General features: G+C 40.8%; 1 long non-coding RNA gene across 2 annotated transcripts in view; it reads right to left on the bottom strand.

Annotated features, from left to right (window-relative positions):
* LOC113565544 overlaps nucleotides 1-13,082 on the bottom strand; it is a 33,229-nt gene extending 20,147 nt beyond the window's left edge. Inside the window, exons 1-2 of one of the 2 annotated variants that reach the window (XR_003408663.1) lie at nucleotides 13,016-13,082; nucleotides 11,479-11,828 (exon numbers count right to left, since the gene is read on the bottom strand). This is a non-coding gene — a long non-coding RNA (uncharacterized LOC113565544). Of the gene's footprint in view, nucleotides 1-11,478; nucleotides 11,829-12,468; nucleotides 12,811-13,015 lie in introns of those variants that run through there. The other variant, XR_003408662.1, reaches the window with a different exon arrangement.
* Between the last annotated feature and the right edge of the window lie 1,879 nt (nucleotides 13,083-14,961).

The following is a 14,961-nucleotide window of genomic DNA, read 5'->3' as shown; positions in this document are numbered from 1 at the left end:
TCAAAATATTACTGAAATCAAAGTACAGAGACACAGAAATCTCTATCGACACTCCAAAAAGGACGGAGAGATGACTATTTATCAAATACAATATCCGAATCGATAGAGAAAGAGAAGCAAAAGCAAAACTGTCTATATCCACAAATACTGTTAATTTCCATCCACAAAACCAAGTACCGTTGCTCCATTTGCCTTGGCCCTGTGCCCAAATGCACTTCTCTCTCGCTCTCTTATCTATTTGCTGGGCTCACTGTCCCCCTCTCTCCCTCTAGTAAGCTCTCTCTTGCTCCTTTGTACACGGCTGGGATGGTCTCTCTCGCTTTGTCAACAGCTGCATGTCGGCGCACGGTGCTCCCCAAACTTCTTCTGCTGTCGTGTGCATCTCTTCCTCTCTCTCTCGCTCTATCCCAGCATGTGTCTCTTTCTCGCTTTGTCGCTGCGAGTGCATTTTCAGCTGCTCCTCTTTTTTCCACTTCGTTTTTTTTTTCCACTTTACTATTACATTTTTCGGGCAAGGTCATCAGCGAGACAAAGTCAATGGCCGCCAATGACCTCTTCTTCGGCTGTCTCGCTCGCTTGCGCTGTCTCTGTCTCGCTCTCTCTTTCGCTTTGGCCTGTTCTTCAGCTCCTCTGCTTTCTCGTGCTTCTTCGGCGTCGTCGCCGTCCCCGTCGTGGACTGTTGCTGCCGCCTCATTTTACAACTTGTTCTTGGCATTGGCCACACACCAGAAGGAGAAGAAAAAGCAGAGGCAGAGGTAGCAGCAGCAGCAGCAGAAGAGGGGGCAGTACCATACATAGGTGTGGCGGAAAGAGGGGCGGCAAGGTGTGCGGTGGGAGAGAGGTACACTTCTTGTAGGTGTGTGGCGGGGTAGGTGCGTGAAGAGCGGCGGTAAGCAAAGCCAGTCAGCATGACGTGTTACTTTTTATTGCTGTTGCTGCTGCTGCTGCCGATGTTCTTTATGCTGGCTCGCTCTCTCTCTCTCTTTCACTTGAATTTCTCTTTTATAGTTTCCTCTTTATTTGCTTTTGTTTGAGAGTTGGTCGCTTGATACCCTTCAAGGGTATGGTGAAGGGTATGATTCGCACAGCATTCGTTAAGGACTGAAGCATTTTCGACCTTATAGAATAATAGAATATTATCAAAGGGATAGTCATAAAATATTTCGAATCGGTAGGAAGAGAGAGTTGTTGGGTCTAAAAATATTTATATGCCACAACTTTCTTTCTTTTCTCAATATTATCCAAATCTTAGGACCATGTAACAATGCTAAAGGGTATCCATCAGTTCGACACTTCCTGTCCAGCCTTTCCTTCTTGTTTTTTTTATGACTTGGCAACAAGTCTTTGTCGTTTCTTCGTATACTTCTTCTGCTGCTCCTGGTTCTCCTGCTGCTGCTGCTGCTTCTTCTTATGCTGCTGTTTCTTCTTCCTTACTCCCTCTTCTTCTTCTTTAGTTCTGCCAATGTTTGAACGTCTTTGGCCTTTCTTTTGTCAGCTCCTCCTCTCCCCATATATTGCTCTTTGTGTGTCTTCCCTCCTACCCACCGCTTCTCTTCTCTTCACTTCTCTTCTCTTCGCTTCTTTCTCTTCTTTCTGTGTTTTAGTTTAGTTATTCTTTATGTCTTTGCTGCCTGCCTCTGTTGTCCCGCAAATGTGTCCAATGATCTCTTTCGTTCTTTGAGCCGATTTTTATTGTCTTTTGTTGTCGTTGCCCCGTTCGTTCTTCTCTGGAGTGGAGTTCTACAACCTCCGGCCATGGACATGGGCATCCACATCCATCCACCGAACCAGCCATCCTCCTCTCTCTCTCCATCTCTGCCTCCTCGCCTTCCACTACTTTTTTTCTTCTTTTCTTTATAAATTGCGCCTGTCAATTGTCATTGTCACCCGATGGCGCTGGCTGTTTCCCAAAGTTTGACAACTCTGTTCGACAATTGATGGCAGAGTTGCACAGGTGGTTGCTTTTCGATTGGAAGAAATACTGCTCTCCCTGTAATAAATATCCGATTTGGTTGATTTTTACAGAATTTATCAATAATGGGTGTGTCTACAACTATTCAAAGTTTCAGCTGGATATCTTTTAAGTAGTGGCTATCACAGATTTTATCCCGTTTGTGGGTTTGGATGGAACTTTTGAAAAAGCGGAAAACACAAATAATCTTGATAATAATCACAGAAATCTTTATGAAAAGTTTGATTACTGTACCTCTCTTAGACCCAAAGATATAGGTGTTTTTTAGGAGGTTCTTCACCATCTTTCAACATTTCCAAGCCCCCACTCAACGACGACTCTGCTTCATATCCCCAGCCAGAAATAAATGTATTTATGCACATATATGTATGTATGTATGTACATGGCGATGAGACGCCATAATAAGCAACGCTTCAAAATATATGTTTTCTCAGGTCCTAAATTAAACGAATGTCCTTCAAAACGGGCCACCACTCCATCACATTAAAGATCGCTAACAAAAGGCATTGCCAGACGGGCACAGAACAGCAGAGCAGAAGGAAAGACGAAGCGAACAGAGAGAATCGCAGGGCTCTCGCCTTTAATCAAAACAAATCCAATTCGTGGATAGAAGAGAATCCTCGTGTGCAGGGGGGGCACGCCGTACCAGACAATGCCATAAAAAAGGGCACAAAAGTGTGGCAACGCGCGAAAACTCAACAAAACACACGGGGAGGAACGAGCGACAGGTATACGAGGAGGCACACACAGACAGAGGGAGAGACACAGCCAGAGAGACGCTTAAAGGAGCGTTTCGTACATAATTTCAAGGATTTATGTCTTATTCAGGCGCTTTTAGACCCGAGCCGAACCGAACCCGAAGTAGGGGCTCACAGATGCGTATTAAGGTCCGAAAAAAGGAGAACGACAAGCCTGTTTTTACTTTTTGAGCGGTTTGTTTTGATCTTCATTGTGTATAAACGAGTCGTTTTTGCGTTCGGTTGAGGTCTGGAGGTCAAGCTAAATGAATATGACTGCAAGTCTAAAGAGGGGATAATTGAAGTGATTTACTTTCCAGTCAAAGCAGTGGACGTTGCTGATTAAAATTGGGACTCTGATTTTAAAGATGTAAATAAAAAATAGCTCTGTAAATATAACTTTTAAAAGGAGATCAGTAGTTTCTGTATGGAATAATTACTCATAAAATTAAAGCTCTTTATGTCTCGATGTCTATGAAATTCTGTACAATAAATTCTGTAGTAGGTCCAGGAATAGCCTGCCTTTCGGGGAAACTTTCTCTGTACATCTGCCACGTTTTTTTTGATTAATTTCATCATAGTTTTGTATGAGCTCATTTTCGGCATTTCATTATTTATGATCTACCATTAAAATCTTTATCAAAATAAGTAGCACTCTGAATAAAACTCGAAAGGTTTCACAGCCTTCTCCCCCGTGGAACAGGTGTTTATCAAATAACTTTGTTGACTTATCTCTCGAAATGTTTGCTCGATTTAGCCGGCACTCGAGTATTACCCCAGACACACATCCACAAATCACGAGACTCTCTGGCTAACAAGATTCCCCAGACCAAAAGAAACACGACAGAAACGACAGATAAATCAAGCGGAATATCCATTACATTATAGATACCTTCGGAGCTTGAGCGCACAAAATATAATGATTCATTGGGCCCGAAAACGTGGCCGAGGGGCAGGCACACACATAGAGAATTCTATTTTATATACAACGACATTTCAAGGTCGTTGCTTGACTTTCCTATAGAGAGGGAGAGGCAGGGAGGTAGGAATATTCTTTGTACCCGCGACGTTACGAGACCCGGGGGAGAATCGCTCTTTGCTTCTTTTTTTTTCTTCGTATTTTTTGCGATTCTCGAGTGTATTTCCTGTTTGAAATGTGCTAATTTCTTTTATATATACAATACTCAAATTCTGATTATTATTTCTTTCGTTTGCACGCTTTTTTGTTGAAATTATATGCCCCCCGATAGAGATGTTGCGTCTTGCGGGAGAGAGATTGAATGGATATAATAAATAACCGGGCGTTGTCAACCTGTTCCGCGTCTCTTGACGGGGTTCTACAGACGACTATGTATGTATTGACTGATTAGGAAAATTTTGGATTTCAAATTCTGTGGTGTCTTTTTCCTTTTTCCTTACCTCTCATTTTTTTTTAATTGGAGGTATTTCGAGATAGAATATGGGACAGTTCCACAGAACTAGAACTACATAAAGGTGATTCCTTGTCCAAAAATAGTGACCCAATGGGCAAATTACAGTCCTCTCAAGGGGTATTCGTTATACGGAAAATCGTACTATAGATTTTTGCAGAATTATAGCATTGCAGTGTTCTGTTTTATAGAAAAATTCGATGTATGGAAGTTCATAATAAAGAAGTTCGAACTGTGACAATACTTTCGTCTAAATATTATAATTTTATAGAAAATATTGGAATATTAGTAGTTCTGTTATTATTTATTGATAGAGAAAAAAATAACAGAAAGTCACTCCTACAACTGCGTTTGTTTTTTGTTCCAATATTTAAAAGGAACTGAATCAAAGGCTCTGTAATATCGGTCCAAATTTGATTCAGTATCATATCCTGGCTTAAAATTGATAGATCTTAAAGAAGGCATTGCTCTGTGAGAATGTATCGTAGCTTCATAAAACCTTAAGAATACTCCAACTATTTTCATGCCCATTCCCCCCACCAGAAATCGTTTAATAAACCTACTTCCAATCAGCGATCAACAGGCTATCAACACTAGTCATCTTACAACACACCCACCGCATTAATAACTCGAGAGTTCCCTTTTGGCCGCAGTGGCAGTGGCAGTGGCCAACGGCCGACGGGCAGCGGCCAGCCATCAACAGCTACGGCCCTTGTGTCAGTCACTCCGTCAATTAACGAGAAAACCAGCTCACAGAACCCCCAAAGTTGTGTTTTCTTGTTTTTATTTATTTATAACACTTGAAGGTCAGCTAATAAATCCCACAAAAACCACGCTTAAAGGAGCTACGCTTTCATACAATCAGGAGGGGGGCAAGCGGAGCAGGAGGGGATCAAAATTTATGACCATTAGCGGATTTAATTTATGCAAAGAATGAAAAGAATAACTTTGATGATGAATAAGAGAGAACACGCAGAAGATGCAGAACACAAGCAAAACCGATAAAAATCTCATCAAATTAAGGCAAAACGATAAAAATTGATTGGGCGCATGGGGCTCCACTTCAACTCCACTCCAGACGCACCAAAACGCTTTACAAGGTTTCCCCTTGGTGTCAGATCTAGTTTCAGCTTCAGCTCCAGCTCCAGTACCAGCTCCAGGTCTAGTCTCGAAATTTGAGCTTCAGATACAACCTCATCTACAATACATCTATGAAGACCGACTTGAAAGATCATTTTATAGGAAATATAATAGCTACAGGTGATATTTCCAATGTGGAATAAACAGAACATGAGCAGAACATATTGTATTTCGAAAGAGAAGGAGTTTTAAATGCTCTCAAAGAAAATTTAGTTTGGTTTGAAATCTTTTGCTCTAAAACTACTTAATCAGGATGATTTTTTAAAGAAAATTATCAAAAAGCATTATAAATAAATCTACAAAAAATCAGTTGCGTATCTTTTGAATTGTGGATGCTACAACGAATTTAAAAAGATAGTTTGTTCCCAAAACTTGATCTTCATTGAGCTCAGAGAAGAGTTTACTTCCCAGAATTGGGTCCGTAGCTCTTAAAGTTTTCCCGATCAAGGGTTTCATATGCTTCATGGAAGGTTTTCCTTTACCTTCACTCATGGGATATACCTTTCTTATAGAGGGTATTCCTAAAAGCATTTTAGAAACCAATTCTAATGCTTCGCTAAAGCTAAGGCCGAGCCTCTGATCTCTCCCAAGAGCCAGGGGGAAACATTGAACTGGGACTCTCCCTTCTTCTGCCTTGTTCTTTTGCACCTTCTTCTGCGTGTGCTTCTGCTGATATTTATGATTCTCCTTCTCCGTTCTTCCTTCGCCCGTTCGTCGTCGGAAGACTAATCACTCGAAAATTGCCGCCAGCTATCGGAATCAGCCTCTGCGACTGCGAGACGCTGGAGACTTTGGGCTCCAGTTTGGATTTTTGCTTTGGTTTTGGTCCTCTCTTTTGGGCTGGTGGTTCGGTTGATTGGTTCCACTCCGTCCACCCATGCACTCCCTGCTCCCCTTTCCGCCTACCGTCGACGACCACTCTGCTCCCTGCTTTCCTCCGTCCTGCTCTGAGCCCCAGCCGAAAAGAAACGTGTTTCTTCCTGTTTCAGGTTTCTTTTGGGTTCTCTTTTTTAGTATTCTCTTTTTATTTTGTAAAGTTTTGTTTGAGTGACGCTTCATACAGTACTTGCACGACTGCGACTGCGAGTACGAGCAGTATGACGCATGCATGACGTTTCCAGAGGCCTAAATTTGGGGGCTTGGGTTGGGGTTCGGTTCCGCGTGTGGATGTGGAGGCAAGCCTTTGTTTTTGGGGCTGTCAATTATCTGTTCGCAGCAGTGATACACGGCCAAAGCTGTCTTATCATTGATACACTGCTGCAGAGCTGTCTTAACAGTAATACCTGAATATATCGCATAGCATACAATGTTGCTGCATAACGGCATTTGTAAAATTTGACAGCAACGACAGAATTTGACAGAAAGTCGTTTCCCCATGGCGTTTCTTCGAACGTGGGGCGACGTGAATTTTAATATCATAGATTGATGGCTAAGAAATTCTTTTTGTATGCATTTTCGAAGCCATTATATAGATCGTGCACCATTTCCGTACCAATTTGGTTAGAAATTTGTATAATCGGAATGTACCCTCGCCTATATCGAATATTATTGGGACACAATGTCATATTATTGCTATTTAAAACATTAAAGATATCGAAAACAACTTTTTTGTGGTTAAAAATGTGTTTAACCTTATTTATTGCTTAATATTTAAGGCTAATAATATTTGTAGGGGTATTTTAGGTAAATCTCTTAATCGGAAAGGTTTTAAAAAATTCTAACAAAAAGTTGTATATATTTGGAAAGAGTTTTAAACGAATTTCACAACAGTTATGGTTCCAAATTTGATTTTGAAACGTTTCTGGAGTAACTTTTAATTTAATCTCCCAAATTTGATTCCACAGAGTACCAAACTAGTATTATTGGTTATATCCGTAAAATTAAATCGGATAAACCACTATAGGTTTCCTATAAATGTACTCTAGGCACGTGCAAGTCCCTTCCTCTAACCAAATATCATGAAAGCGATATGAAAATACTTCCAGTAGTACCCCCCCTGAGGATTTCTGTTGCCAAACCAAAGTTCAATTTCGAGTCGAAAAAAGGCTTCCAATTGTTACACAACCATCGGCAGCAGCAGCAGCAGCAGCAACCAGCAGCAGCAGCGGCAATAGTTGGTTGCAACTGCAACTGCAGCAGCAACAACATTTAGGCAACATGTTTTTGTTTTGTTGCACCATGCCATGGCCCCTGCCACACAGCAGAAATCAAAACAAAAAACAAAATAAAAAGCGCCAGGCAAAGCACAAGAAATTGGCCAAAACGATCATGTTTATATAGACACATAGAAACGGAAAAAAGCGCCAGCGAATGTCGGGGCAACAACGGGCTACACACCACACTCCATAGACCATGGACCATAGACGATAGACCACAGTTATGGCAATTGGCAAAGTTGGCAGTTGGCGAAAAATCAAGCAAAAACAACAGCCACAAAACAGCAACAAAACAGCAACAGACGGCCAAAAGGCAACGGGCAAGCTGCAGCCAGCAGTACGGAAAAGTAAAGGATAAGCTGGAAAGCAACGAATTCCCATATACTCTTCGTGTTTTGGGTAATTCTAGGAGGGTTTAAGATATATTTGGGTAACAAAACGGCACTTGAAATAATCGATTGACATGAAAAACCCCTCGGAACGCAACGTTTTTGTCGAGGCCCATGTACCATCCTCTCTGGGGAAGGGCATCAAAAGCATTAAATGGCAAAAGCAACAATGTTGCGCTTTTCAAAGAGGCTGCAGAGACACTCCAGCAACTCTTCCTCTCTGTCTGCCAGTTAACAGAGACAAAGAGAGACAGAAAGAGAGAGAGAGGGAGAGCAAAGCTCTTCTTCTTTTGAGGTTACCAACAAGGTAAACCTGCTGCCATGTTTATTGTATCTTTTATTTTGATCTCTCTCGCCCCATAGAGACAATAGAACAAAGCGCCAAAGCATTCTTGATGTTTGCTAGAAAGAACAACTATGGAGGAGGTGGAGGAGGAGGAGGAGGAGGAGCAGGCGGAGGTCAATGTTGCAATTGTTAACTGCTAATTAGCCAAGTCACAGTCCGAGTTACAGCCACAAAGGAGAGGTAGATGCCGGAGCCATGTAACAATTTATGTTTCTGTAAGTGGGGGGTGTGCGAGTACTACGCCTCGAGGCATCAATTCCGAGAACCGGTTAACAGCTGGCCACCAGGCCATCGAATGAAACGAAAAATATGATGTGGTTTCCTCTGTTTCGTGGCAGTTCAAGATCGACATGAGATATGGCTAGACTTCAATTACGATCACCACTAGACGTCCTACAGTACATGAACGGGCCAAAAACGTACATTTATATTAATATTTAATGGTTTTCATAAGCAAAGGTATGCTTTTTTATCTTTGAGTTTGTTACTCCAAAAGATATTGATAAAATTGTATGACAAACGATGGAGATTATATAGCTTCAAAAAGTGCCATAGAAAACTTGTATGATATCCACTGATTTTCGAAATCACAAATCACTCCATTAAATCACAAGTACCCATAAGATCGATAACAAATCGAGTCTTCCTTTATCGATTTATTAAATTTATGCCCTCGAAAATTTCCCTATACATATTGCTCTATTATTTCTGCCTTTACATACAAATTTATTTTTAATCGATTATTATATTTATTCCCACTAATATTTCTCTATACATATTTTTCTATTATTTCTCCTTTTACATAAAAAATGCTAGCATTAATCGATTCCAAATCGATACTTCCTCTATCGATTTATAATATCTACCCCTAGAACATTTCCCTATACATATTTCTCCTTTTACATACAAAATGCCGGCATTAATCGATTAAAAAGCGATACTTCCTCTATCGATTTATAATATTTACCTTCTCCAACATTTCCCTATACATATTTCTGTATTATTTCCACCATTATATAAAAATGCTAGCATTAATCGACTAAAAATCGATACTTCCTTATCGATTTATCATATTTATCCTCTGCAAGTACTCTTACTTTACTTGTGTACATTTTCACCATAAATCTGTTGCACGCCTCAGTTGCCCCATTACCGCCACATTAAAATCCCCATCCCATTCGGGAGTTGCAGCTCCTCCAGCAGCTTCTGCGCCACATGCCCCCCTGCGCTGCCCCACATCACACCTGCATTTAGCTGGAGTTATGACAACAAAAGCTGTAAATTAACATTCGGGGCCGCACACACACCTAAAAGGAGTTCAAGAACATAAACAAGCAGCAGACGATGCCAACGGACAGCCCAGCCGCCAACCGACAACCGCCAGAGCCAATCAACTTACAAAATTCGCGGTTAACCTTCCTCCAGGGAGACTGAGAGGGGGATCGAGGGAGAAAAGAGTCGCAGCAGCAGTCGATGATAAAAGTAAAGACCACCGCACATAAACCCAGTTTACGAAATGAAAAGGCACAGAAAACACAGAGAGAAAAACTGCAACACCAGCAGACATCCCATCGCACTATGGGATACCCTATAGTCAGGTGTTTGTACATGATCTAAGAAGAATTAGAATTAATAATTAGTCTCAGAACGAGAGGAAATACATGACAATACTTGAAAATATAAATTCTTTGGTTTTCTTTATCCAATCGAAATGATATTCGGAAGATTGGTTGTGAATATCATCATATACAGCTCTAGTAAATGGTAGTCCTATATCTTGAAAACTTTTGGATGTTACAACTCTTCTTCTATAGATGCAGGAATGAAAGAAGGGTCTGGAAATCACAGAAAAAGAGGAATAGCAGTTGAGATGTTCTTTGTTTTTTGATTGCTTTTTACATCCCATCGAATACCATGCCACTCTAGAGTCCCCTTGGTTTCCAGGGTATTGAAACGCGAAAAAAGAACAGCCAATAAACACAAAAACCGCAAGCCGACGTAGTCAAAATAATAATGAGCCCCTCCAACATTTAAAATGGTTTATGAGACAGACAGACGGTTTGCTGCTCCAAACCGATCCACCGATCCGCCGATCCACCAGTCCGCAGTCGGAGTCTCAGTCTCAGTCTCTCAAGCCTTTTCTCAGCCTCAGCCTCAACCTCAACCTCATCGTCATCGCCGTACACCTACGGTGGTGCCCCAAAGAGTCTTTGGCGAGTCTTTGATTTTTCTGGGTCAAGCTACACGCGAAAGCGGCAAAAGGAGAAGAAGAAATGTGTGCAAGTGTGTGTGTGTGTGTGTGTGTGGTAGAGTTCAAAACGTGCCTGGGTAATATTGTTCAAAAGACATGCATTGGCCCCAACAGTACTCTCCAAAATCAGCAATGCCCTGCCCCCTGCCCCGATTTGCCCTCCGCGATCTGCTCTGCTTTTTCTTTCAGAAACAATTTCCGGTGCTGGCCTACGGTGGGTCTCGGGTATGGTTCGGTTTTCGGGCTGCAATTGCACTTCCAAAATGAGTGACTCAGCCGCTACGCCAACGGTTCGAAACTGGGAGCCAGGGAGCCAAAGCCAGGGACAGGGACAGAGCCCCCCAGCACTTTGTTCCACCCCTCCCCCCCCCCCCCCCTGCCGTTATATATGTATGTGTATGAAAGTAGTTCAAGTGACCAACGGCGCCGTTACATTTCACTGCTTATGAATTGAAGTGGTTACCGTCCAGCCACTCGGAGCCGAACCTCAGTCAGCTTACCCCCCACCCTCGCCCTGTCTTACACTCCTCTCCACCCACTCCTCTTCATTCCTGTACAGTCGAGGCGTTAATTAAATTGTTTTGATTTTCGGATTGGAGTCACTGCCGCCTCAAGTGTGTGCATTATGGAGCGAAAAAGAGGGGAGTTATAGAAGGAAGCCTTGCTGCTATGGATAAAAGAGAGTTCTAATATTGGATTGAGATGTCTTTCAGTTATAACTGAGAAAGAATACTCGGTAGAAGGTAAACAGGTGACAGTATAACAACAGAGCAATGCAGGATGCGATGGGAGAGGGAATAGCACTTTTTCTATCCTGTTCCAGCATAAAAATACTGTAAAGCGCTATCGAAACACAAAATGACGGCGAGTGAGAGAGGAGGACGCAGAGGGTACGCAGGGCACTCTTTTTCATGCTTAAAATTCTAATTAACTTTACCCGTAAAAGGTACCAGAGAGGAGAGAATGGATAAAATCGCAATGATAACTGCACATTCGAAACATTTCTGCGAAGCGACTTCCCATTCACAGATTATACCAATTGCGACTTTGCACTTACCATTTTAAAAGTTAATAATTATTATATTCCAATTGTCCGCTTTTGGTTCAGTCTAAAAGATTCTTCTTCGTGGTGGATTTTCCCTAAACGATTTTCCGTTGCTGATAAGACTTTTTGTTGTTGTTTTTGTGGGTCCGGCACCAAGGCCAGAACGCTTTTTGATTAGTTTAATATGTAATTGATTATTGTTTGCACCACATTTTTTTATTAAACACTAAACATTTTTTATTAAATATTTTTACGTAGAAAATTTGTGTAGATTCCTTTTTGCACAATGGGGGTTTTGGGTGGCGTGGATTTTCCGAAAATTATTGCACGAGAAAATTGCAGTCGCAGCGTTGATTTTTCACCTGTGAATTAATAACGGTAAATTACTCACTCGCACTGGTACACTGGTATAGGTGGAGGGGAGGGTGAACGAGAACGAGCAGCAAATGGACAATAAAATAAACAAACTGCAACTACACTGTGCGCGAAGAGAGAGGAACAGAGAGGGAGAAAGAGACGGTCTTGCAAAACTTGTTGAAGTTGCAGTTGCAGTTTTTTCTGCACACACACCATTCCCAATAAGAACTTACACACATACACACACAGAACCACGCAGCAGCAGCTTTCTTTGTGTGTGTTTGTGTCTGAGAGCAGCGACTTTCTTTAGGAGTATTTCCGGGCAAGAGAGAGCGAGCGAGCGAGCGTGGTGTCGACGGTTTTTTTTTTTAAATTTTATTTGTACAACTTTTTGTTTCTGAAGAGAATACACAACTCAAGAAATTTTAAATAAAATCGGGTGCTAGGGTATCACTAGTTTGACCACCAAAACGTTCTTTTCTCTTTTTGCACTTGCTTGCTTTCTTCGACTTTGCCACTGTTGCTGTTCTGCCGCGGTCGCAGTCGCTGCTCTGCCCTCGGCTTGGTTTTTATTTTACACCACACGACAGCAGCTCTCTCGCTCACGCTCACGCTCCAGCACCGCTCTTGTTGCGTTTTCCTCACCTTTTGCAGAGTTTATTGACATTTTCAGCGTTTGCTTTGTGCGCTGCTTTCTTTCTCTGCCCAGAGCTGCGCTCTTCTCTTATCTGCGCTCTCTTTCCAGCGCCCGTTCTAGCTCTCCTGCTCTATCACTCTATGAGTGCGTGTGTGTGCTTGTGTATGTGTGTGTGTCTCTCACTCTGCCGCTTAACACTTGCTTTTTTGTTTACAATAAAGAATAACCTTCAATTTTATCTTATTGCGCGCCCGTCATTCGCTATATTTGTTTTACTCTTCTTTCAGCCCCGATTTTGGTTTGGACTTTCATATGCAATTGGAATAAAACCTGTGCTTTTTGGCCATTTTCATTGCACTTTTGTTTGCGGTATGGGATTTTTGTTTAATACCATTTAACTTCAACGTTTTGGTTTATTTATTTGTTGGGAAATTCCCAGACACTTCACTTTTCTGTGCCATGTAAAAGGCTGTTTGCATTATCATGAATATACTTTTAATATTTCCGGATACAGATCTTTTTCGCCCGCTTTCGTATTTTTTTAATTTTGTTTACCTGGGAGTTACAAATGTGCAACGGAATCGGGCGAAACGTGCGCTCCGCTAGAACTACCCGCGATTTTTGATTTTGTTTTCCACTTTTGTTCGCAAGGCCGTTTAACATTGCTTCCCCCCACCACCCCGGCCAGTGTGACCGCGGAATTATCGAACTGATATACCGTCCGACCCTCATAAATATACCAAAATATACCATCTCATTTTAAAAGTATACCGTCAATATACTGACGAAGTCAAGTTCTGTTATACATATTACTCGTTTATGATATTCCGTTGAATATTACTAGCTATATAGAACATATAGCCATGCCCACATAATTTTATACGATTAATGAATCAATTTTCTACAAGATTGGATAGTTTTTTATCCTTGCTTTTATTGTATTTATTGTAATCAGGGTTAAACGAAAAAGTCCAACCAAAAAAGAATCGCAATGTTGCTGGTATTTGAAGACGTGATGCGTGTATAGCCCTTTGTACACCCTATTTCGCTAATTTTATATGAAGATCAAACGTAATTTATTAAGACCTTTTCTCAAATTGATATGTTTTTAACTTATTCATGTGGCTTATTAGTATCTTGTATATATTTATCTCGATCCTGAGCCTTGGAAGACAAACGTATTCACAATTCTATAACATCCATTTGCCACAGGGTATGTGTGCATGGAATTAGCAACATTTGTGCATGGAGTTAGCAACATTTGTGTATGGAATGGGACTCATTGTTGCAATAGCGAAACTGCGGCGAATCGGGTATTGCCTATATTTCAAGCTATATAGATTTGCCCACTTGGCTTTATCCCATAGATAAATGCATTTTCTACAAGATTGCTTCTTTTAATTACCTTTATGTATTTTATTTTGACCAAAAAACGGTTTTCAAGTAAATGTTGCCGCAACTTTTGTGTATGGAATGCGCAACATTTGTGTATGGAATGAGACTCATTGTTGCTAAAGCGAACTGCGGCGAATTGCGGCGAATTCAAATTTTCTCATATTCTTTGTTCCGTTGAATAATACTATCTATATAGAATATTTAGCCATGCCCACTCAATTTTGCACGATTGATGAATCAATTCTATACTTGATTGGCCTATTCAAAAAACTTGCATTTATTGGGTTTTTATATAAAATTGAAAATGAAATTAATAGATGACAAAAATACCATTTAGCACTAAAAAACACCACATGGGAGCGCGGCGAAACCCAGTTTCTACAGTATATACGGTCTCACTTGAAAAATATACCGAGTGGTGCGCGCCAAATCGAACGTTTTGAATGTGAGCGACAAGGACTTAAATGTTGTCAACCGGGCCTTTATCTATGCCCACATAATTTTTTACGATTAATGAATCAATTTTATCCAAGATTAGTTACTTTAAAGTATTATTTTTGCATTGTGTTGTGTCGAAAACAAGGTTTAAACATAAAAGGTCACGTAAGTGAGTATGGAATGTCGTATACCATATTTCTTTAATTTATTATAAAGATACTGTTTTTCAATCTGTCATAAAACGTCTTAGTAAAGACCTCTTCTCAGATTAATATGTTTTTGACATATTCATGCATACGATTAGTGTCTGTGAATAAATCTCGATCCCGATACCTATTCTTAGTCTCTGTAAGAAGACAATAAGCTGCAAAATATCGTTGAAATAGCTTTCAAACAGAGAGTTTCTGCATATATTGACATGACAAAGATTTTCTCAATTCTATAATATCAAAAAATCCCAAACAAAAGAGAGCAAGTCCCACCAAACTTGAGCGCCAAATATAAATATTTTGAAAGTGAATGGCCGAAAATGATTTAAAAGCAATCCATTGGAATAAATGCACGTAAGTACGATTTGAGAGCGAAAATTCAATGCGTGTTTAAATATAAATATACTGTTATATACAGTAAGCGGTCACCCTAAACCCGGCAACGTCACAAGCCTGATG

The sequence above is a fragment of the Drosophila persimilis genome, unplaced genomic scaffold, assembly GCF_003286085.1.
Source record: "Drosophila persimilis strain 14011-0111.01,24,50 unplaced genomic scaffold, DperRS2 tig00000124-arrow-pilon, whole genome shotgun sequence".
NCBI classification, from domain to species: Eukaryota; Metazoa; Arthropoda; class Insecta; order Diptera; family Drosophilidae; genus Drosophila; species Drosophila persimilis.
Note: the sequence above shows the minus strand (reverse complement) of the source record. Positions and strands in the feature narration are given on the sequence as shown.